Consider the following 7,975-nt stretch of genomic DNA (forward strand, 5'->3'; position numbering starts at 1 on the left):
CCATTGTGCTTTGAAGTTGGAGGAAGACAATAGTTTCTCAAATAACCTGTCGTTACAACCAGGGCATGCAGGACAGCATATCTGAATGAACAACATGACAAACACTGAAGCAGATGGCTAGCAGAAGAACACAATGGGTGCCACACCCGTCAGGTACGAGCGAGAAACTTTGATATGCATGGGCTCATCAAAATTGGATAATAGAAGATCGGAGGAATGTTACCTGGTTTAATGAGTCTCGATTTCAGCTGTGACATTTGGATGGCAGGGTCAAGATTTTGCCTGAACAGCATGAACGCACGGATCCTTCCTGCCTTGTATCAAGAATTCAAGCGCCTGCTGGTGGTGTTAGTAGAGGATATCTTCTTGGCAAACTTTGGGCCCCTTAGTAACAAATGAGAATTGCTTAAACATCCCAGCCTACCTGAATATTGTTGCTGACCGTGTTCATGCGTTTATGACCACATTATTCTGATAGCTGCTTCCAGCAGGAAAACAGGCCGTGTCACAAAGCTCAAAAACATCTCAAACTGCTTATTTGAATGAGTTCCCTGTACTCAGATGGTCTCTGCAGTCACTAGATCTCAATCAGGGCACCTTTGGGATGTGGTGGAGCGGGAGATTTGCATCATAGACGTGCAGCAAAGAAATTTGCAAATCTGCTATCATTTCAATATGAACCAAACTCCCTGGGGAATGTTTTCAGCACCTTGTTGAATCTATGCCTCAAATATTTATGCCAGTTCTGAAGGCAAAAGGAGATCCAACCCAGTACTAGGAAGCTGTACACCTGTCCTGAGACAAAATGTGAAAAAGGGTCCCAAATGATCATTCAACATACAAAACAGCCTTTGAGAATCACTCAGAAAGTATCTTTCTCTTCTCTCACAACACATGGACAATCTTGTGAAACCTATTTAGTCTGAGACAAAACTCTGCAACATGACAAAGAGGAATTGACATTCTAAACACCAAAGGTCAGTTCAGAATGTTTCATTTCTTTCAACCTTTTCTAGCTAGACTTAGCGTGTCATGCTAACCAGTGCAGCCATGTAACCTAAATTACTGAAAGAAGACAAATTAATTCCAGAGCTTGCTTCCTTTATTTATATAACTGCATTTATCCTTGACTTTCACAGTCTATTACATTCCACAGCTAGCATCTTGTTCTGAGCAAACACTAATTTTCAATCCTTGTTTCCACTCAAAAAAATATCATAAACATCTGTTAAAAATATATATAAAAAATTATCAAACAACCATCTGGTCCTCTGTGTTTATTTGTGTTTATGTCATAATATACAGTCAAAGTTAATGCATCTATTCAACGCTGTTAGATTGTGCAAGCCTGTCACTGTTGATTATAACCTTGTTTCCATATTATTAAAATAAATAATCATGTAATCACATCATGGTTTTCTAAGGTAATACAGGACCAATCCATAGTTTTTTGTAATCTTTAATTCCTGAACTATTTTCAGAAATTATTCAACGTTTAAATGCTAAAACATTTTTTTTGTTTGTTTGTTTGTTTTAGGAATTTAAGTAAATAACTGTAACTTGGCATCTTCATGAAAAGATAATAATATGATTTACTTTTTCAGCTTTTCTGTAAAACGGATGATTTGAAAAATTTAATTAACAACAGTAATTATATTTTAGCATTAAAATATTTTGATTAAAGTGCTTGAACATACTGGTGTGTTAACCCTATTAGAAACATAAAAAAATATTTTGGTAAATGCTAGTACTGTTAATTTAGGGCAGCTGTGGTCTAAACCTTACACAGGGTGCTGGTGTAATAGATTTTTTAAGCATGTTACTGATCAAAGATTTGAGCTAAAACAAAATGAAAGAAAAGAAAAAATGTGTATTGAGAAGTTGAGAAAAGTTTATATCAGTCAAGTCATATTTAAAATTGAATGAATAACCATCACGAGGGTGAGTATCTTTAACTTAATGTCAAGAGGTTATTAAACAATATTTTTTTAAATATACTTGTGGGATACTGTTGTGCCACGCATAGTACAAGAACTAAAATATCTGATAAAAAGTGCATCTTTGGTCCCTGACCTGGAGAAATTTTTGTTGATTTATTTAACATAAAATTTAAAATAAGTGTGAAATGATCAGGACCCGCACAGTGTTCCAGTGTCACTCTGAACACCTTTATTTTTAAATACAGAATTCCCGCTGCTTCGGCACCGTATATATTCCACCAGGAAGCCAACTTTCCAGCTTCTTCCCACACCACACACTACTCCTTCCTGGGTCCAGGCACTAAAAAGGGCAGAGTACATTAGTTGTATTCCTCTCACCTGTCCCCTTAGTCCTCCAGGCACAACCCTGTGATCTTACTGTATAAGCCCTCCATTGCAGCAGAGCCAGAGACCACATCCACAATAAGATTATCACTTTTATAATGTAACTTTTATTGCCCAAACTGTCAACAAATTCTGGAATGACTCACCTAATAAAGTTTCTGATTGAGAGCCGCTGTCTGGAATTTTTCTTTTCATTCAAATTCCTTTCAGCTCTGTTTTTGGTCTCCACCATGCACCGCAAGATTGCTGTATCACTTCCTGTTCCTGTTACAATGCACAGTGGATTTAGCCAATTTAATTAACAACTAATGTAAGATCTTCATCGTCATAGTGTAATCTTTGCATGCTTTATCCAAAGCACATCTTTTAATGTTAATTGTTCTCACAATATTCATTCACTGTGTCTTTAATGATTTGCTAGCTTAGCACATAGCTGACTTGCTAGCCGTAAGACCGCTTCACCTGTCCTTCCTGCTTTAGTAATGACGATACTTAATAAATAATTGTACTTAGTAAACATAATAAAGTTAATATTAATTTAAATGAATGAATGCAGCCTTTTTAGAGCAGGGTCACTGAATTGGAGACCCAGCTCCGCACCCATGAAAAATCCATAGCTATCCATGCCCCTAAAGTCGGCAGAATAGCTCCGATTACTTGTTACTCAACAGCAGAGATGGGCAGTAACGCGTTACAAGTAATGCGTTACAAGTAATGCGTTACAAGTAATGCGTTACAAGTAATCCGATTACTTCCGACTACTCCGATTATTAATCCGATTACTTTTTCAAGTAATGAGTAAAGTAAGGGATTACTATTGCAAAAAAGGTAATTAGATTACTGTTACTTTCCCGTAAGCACACTGCGTTACTGCGTTACTAAAACCGTGATTTTTTTGTGAGAGTGTCTCATGACAATGACGTAAGCGAGTGCGACATTCGTGGCAACAGCTGTGTGCAGATCAACAATAGATAATATATCGAGTGCGGGAGAGAGTATGAGCGTGCAGCGTTTAAAGCGTGGAAGTACTGACCTTACTTTGAGTTTGATTCTGTAAAAAGTGACAAAAACATTAGTGTCCACTGTTCACTGCGTGGGAAGAAAATTTCTTTTTGCGGCGAAAAACCCCTTAACTTCCGAGCAAGCACCGAGTGCGCTCACCGCTGTGGCACACCTGCACCAGGGCAAACATCCGCCTGCTATATAGGTGAAAATAGAGTAACAGGACCGCTGAGTCTTTGATTTTATTTATTTTCTGCTGTGTTCCACTTCCATTTATTTGAAAGAGTGAGTGTAAACACAAAAAGATATTTTATTGCTGTGCTGGAATGTGCAGAAAATAGGTTTAAATGTTAAACTAATTTCTTCCAGTCAGAGAATGTTGCATATAATTTAATTTTTGCTTGATGCATAAAGTTAAAAGATTAAAACTAATAAAACAAGTTTTAAAAAGAGGCTTTTCCATTTAATTACATTTTGTATGATGGATTATGCAGAAAAAGTAGAACTGGGCTGAAAGATCTATCGCTTTATTACCTATTAGGTTGTAAATCGTGTTTTTAAAAAGAAACTAAGTAATTAATTACTTTTGAAAATAAGTAATCAGTAAAGTAACAGGATTACTTTTTGGGGGAAGTAATCAGTAATTAGTTACTGATTACTTTTTTCAAGTAACTTGACCAACACTGCTCAACAGTTAGTCCAGAGCAGCTGGTAAAAACAGGGGAGATGAGGACGGAGCATAGTCCTAAACAGAAGACCGCTTTACAACACCAACACATCCATGTGTCTAATTGCAACTGTCATTGTGATTTGCACTATACAAATAAAACTGAATTCAATTGAATTTATCTGGATTTCGAAAGCATTAAATGCTCAACTCTGTCAGTTGCTAACAACATCTATCTGCTGTTTGGTGCTGTGGTAGTTTTTATAGTGAGCCTGAACCAAAATGGTACATTTTTGGGAGATAACCTCCAGTGGGTTTTTCCACTGAAAGAAAATTTGCTCATTAGTCATCCTAATGTGAAAATATTGATTACAGCCTCTCTTTAAGTCTAAAACTAATAACACTGCATAAAACTGTTGGCAGCCTAACACAAGAAGAAGTCATTAACAACTCTAAATGTGTCTTGCTTTACTTTTTGAACCTTCACCAGTTCTCCACATTTAGATATGAATATAATCAAGATCCCCACAGATAAAAATAAAAATATGTAGTGCTCTGTTCACATATAGCAGTGGTCAGAGGTATTGTTTCTGAAATAGAGTAATCACAAACTCCTGTCTTCACATGTTTACTTGTTAACAAGTCGTTAAATATCTACTTCAGAAAGTTGATGCTTTTATATTCAGGTTATAGATCCGCTGGTTAAGATAAGATAAGATAAGATAACCTTTATTAGTCCCACACGTGGGAAATTTGTTTTGTCACAGCAGGAAGTGGACAGTGCAAAAGTTATGACGCAAAAATTAGAATACAATAAGAATAAATACAGTACACAACTGTACAGAATAGAATAAAATAATATACTATATACAGTAGAATAAAATAGAATAAAAATATACAATAAGATAAAAATAGAATACGAATGCTATATACAACTGAGTAAAAATACAACGATGCCAGAAAAGATTATTGCACTTAGTGTTATTGCACATGTGTGGATGTGTGTGTTTGTTCAGTTAAAGTCTTTGTTGTGGAGTCTGACAGCAGTGGGGAGGAAAGACCTGCGAAATCTCTCCGTCCCACACCGTGGGTGCCGCAGTCTCCCACTGAAGGAGCTGCTCAGTGCTGTCACAGTCTGCTGCATGGGGTGGGAGACGTTGTCCAACAGGGATGACAGCTTAGCCGCCATTCTCCTGTCACTCACCACCTCCACTGGGTCCAGAGGGCATCCTAGAACAGAGCTGGCCCTTCGGATCACCCTGTTCAGTCTCTTCCTGTCCCCAGCAGAGATGCTGCCGCCCCAGCAGACCACACCATAAAAGATAGCAGAAGCCACCACAGAGTCATAGAAGGTCTTCAGGAGTGGGCCCTCCACCCCAAACGACCTGAGTCTCCGCAGCAGGTACAGCCTGCTCTGCCCTTTCCTGTAGAGGGCGTCTGAGTTATGAGTCCAGTCCAGTTATAGATCTGCCTCTCAATTATTTCTCTTTTTGGCATGATATACATATAAATAAGCATCCTAAAATAACGTGCATTCATCTCCAGTGATGCTAGTTTTCAATGAAGGAAATAAACATCTGTAGGTTGTGAAATCTTCTTTGAGTTTCTGCCCCTGTTCAACAGAGAATAGGACTTGTTTTTATTCTGAGGTGGTGTCAAATTTCTGAATGCACTACTGCTCACAGTCCTTGCTCTGGTCCCAATCGTGACAGTGGCTCACAAACACCAACACACAGCATGCATTGACAGTCCTTTTGCATTTATTTGCTGAATTTATCGATTGCCTCAAGTTGCACAGTGGTGGAGCAGCTTTACCGCGTACTGTTTTTCTTCTTAAGTTGCAGTCATCACATTTTCAAAATATATCTGCTGTCAGATGCCGGTTGATTTCTCCTTAGACTTTTTATGATTGCTTGATGTTTGTTAGATGTTTTAATTGAATCTCTTGCAAAACAATTATAGATAGAACATCTTTCATATCTTGTGGTGATCAAATCAGTCAGTTCTAAACGTCAGGGACAGAAACCAAGCAACCAGGCTCATTTTGCAGACAGAGCTGAATTACAGATTTTCACATTACTCGAGAGAAAGAATTTAACAAATGAAACGTCATGACAGACCATGGGCATATTGGGCCAAATGATTTCTAATTAAAATAGCATTTTACTGTAATTGCTTTTTACCGGGATGATACTTTAGTAGTGTTTGGTCAGAATTTTTCCATGTTTTTGCACATTGTCTTCCCTGCTGTCCTTTCTCTCAGGAAAACAGTGCTGTCTCGAAAAAGGCACCTAAAGTTTGCTCACTAACTGACTTACTAATACTTTGTTTGCACACTGTGAAAGAAGCACCTTACAGGTGTCACCTGACACCACAGCCATAAAGCTCCTCATTGTTAAAGGCAACAATGCAGATCTAGCCCTGCCGTCAACAGTCCAACACACAGATCTGATTAAGACTGTTTAAACACAGTCGACTGCACTGCAGTGGAGGGACCACTAAAGCCTCCTGACTCTGGAATGTGGCTGGATTGGAGCATCTTTGCCCTGAAGGTTTAATACCAGTCTGGGACATGACCAGTCTTCCGTTTGTTGGCCCAAGTCGTGCTGACATTATCTCTTCAGCACCCTGGGGCTGCTCTGAATAACAAGCTGTAGAGTTTATGCACACTGGTGGTGACCTACAGAACCTAGTGCAATTAGCCACACCTACATTTACACCACATCTCCAAACAAACAGGAATTACCATAACAATAAGCTCTGTTTCTGCCCAGTTCTGCCTTCACCTCATGTCGTGTCTGTGACAATGCGGCTTCAGCTACAAGAAGGCATCGCTGGGTGGTGCAGAGCTGGCTGCTGTTGCAGCCTGCAGTAGAAAAAGAAGGCATGTTGTCTGCTATTGTTTGGCTTCAGGACTATTTGAAAGAATGCAAATGACTCTGAAACCAGCCCGAGGCCATGTCAGGGACTCCAGAGTCCCTGCATACCTTCCCCTGCTCAGTGTTTTCATCCTTTGCTCTCTTGTTCACTTTACATTAAAAAATTGTGACATGCCTTAGGTAACACCAACCTAATTTGTTGTTGATTTGTGTTGGCTTTGGGGTATGCTTTTACTGAAATGGTGTGTTTTTTCTTTTTTTTTTTTAGTTATTGTCTTCAGACTTATTTATTGTTATTTGATGGAAATAGTATAATCAAATGATTCCCATGACTGTCGACTGTTTACACCATCAAATAGTAAAGTATTTTATTGCCATTAAACAGCCTTTTGATTGACAAACTCCACTCTCTAGTTGGCCACAACTCTTTAATCTTATCCTGTTTTAAAAATCAACAGAGAATTAATTGTGCCATGTGCCGCCTGTAATTTTTTTTATTATTATTATCACTGTGGGCAAAAATAGCTTCGTGTGAACTCACGGGACACTTGCAGAGTACTTCATTATTAAAGCTGACGTGTTGCTGCTGTGCTGCCTTCACTCTCTTGTGCTTACTTTCCCTGCACTTTATTCTAAACAATTACTCTTTCCAGCTAATTTTCTCCTTTGTTGTATGCATTTCATATGGAGATTAGCTAGCTGCTCCATTCAACCCAAACCTGCTCTGGCGAGACTGCTCTGAATTTCATGACTTCTTTTTTCCAAGGCTGACTTGCACCATTTTTTTTTTTTTGAAAAAAAAAATCAACTGACTGAGGAACCGGGTGGCTCTAAAAACAGGTGGTGTTTATTGAGAACAATCTAGAAGGCTGTGATGCATACCTGCAATTTATTGGCTTTCTAGCTAAACTTTCAAAATTAAACATTTCTATTTAGTGAGCAAACATTTGAAGGACCACAGAAATTTGCATCAGTGCCATTTAATCAAAATGTAAAAGTTAGAAATGTTGTGTCACCAACTGAAATTGACCTCTTAACCCTGTGTTCATTTCAAATAGCCGACATTCACTCTATAAAATGTCAGACATTTGGGTTTCTTTTCT

Source organism: Maylandia zebra, linkage group LG14, assembly GCF_041146795.1.
Source record: "Maylandia zebra isolate NMK-2024a linkage group LG14, Mzebra_GT3a, whole genome shotgun sequence".
In the NCBI taxonomy this organism is placed as follows: Eukaryota; Metazoa; Chordata; class Actinopteri; order Cichliformes; family Cichlidae; genus Maylandia; species Maylandia zebra.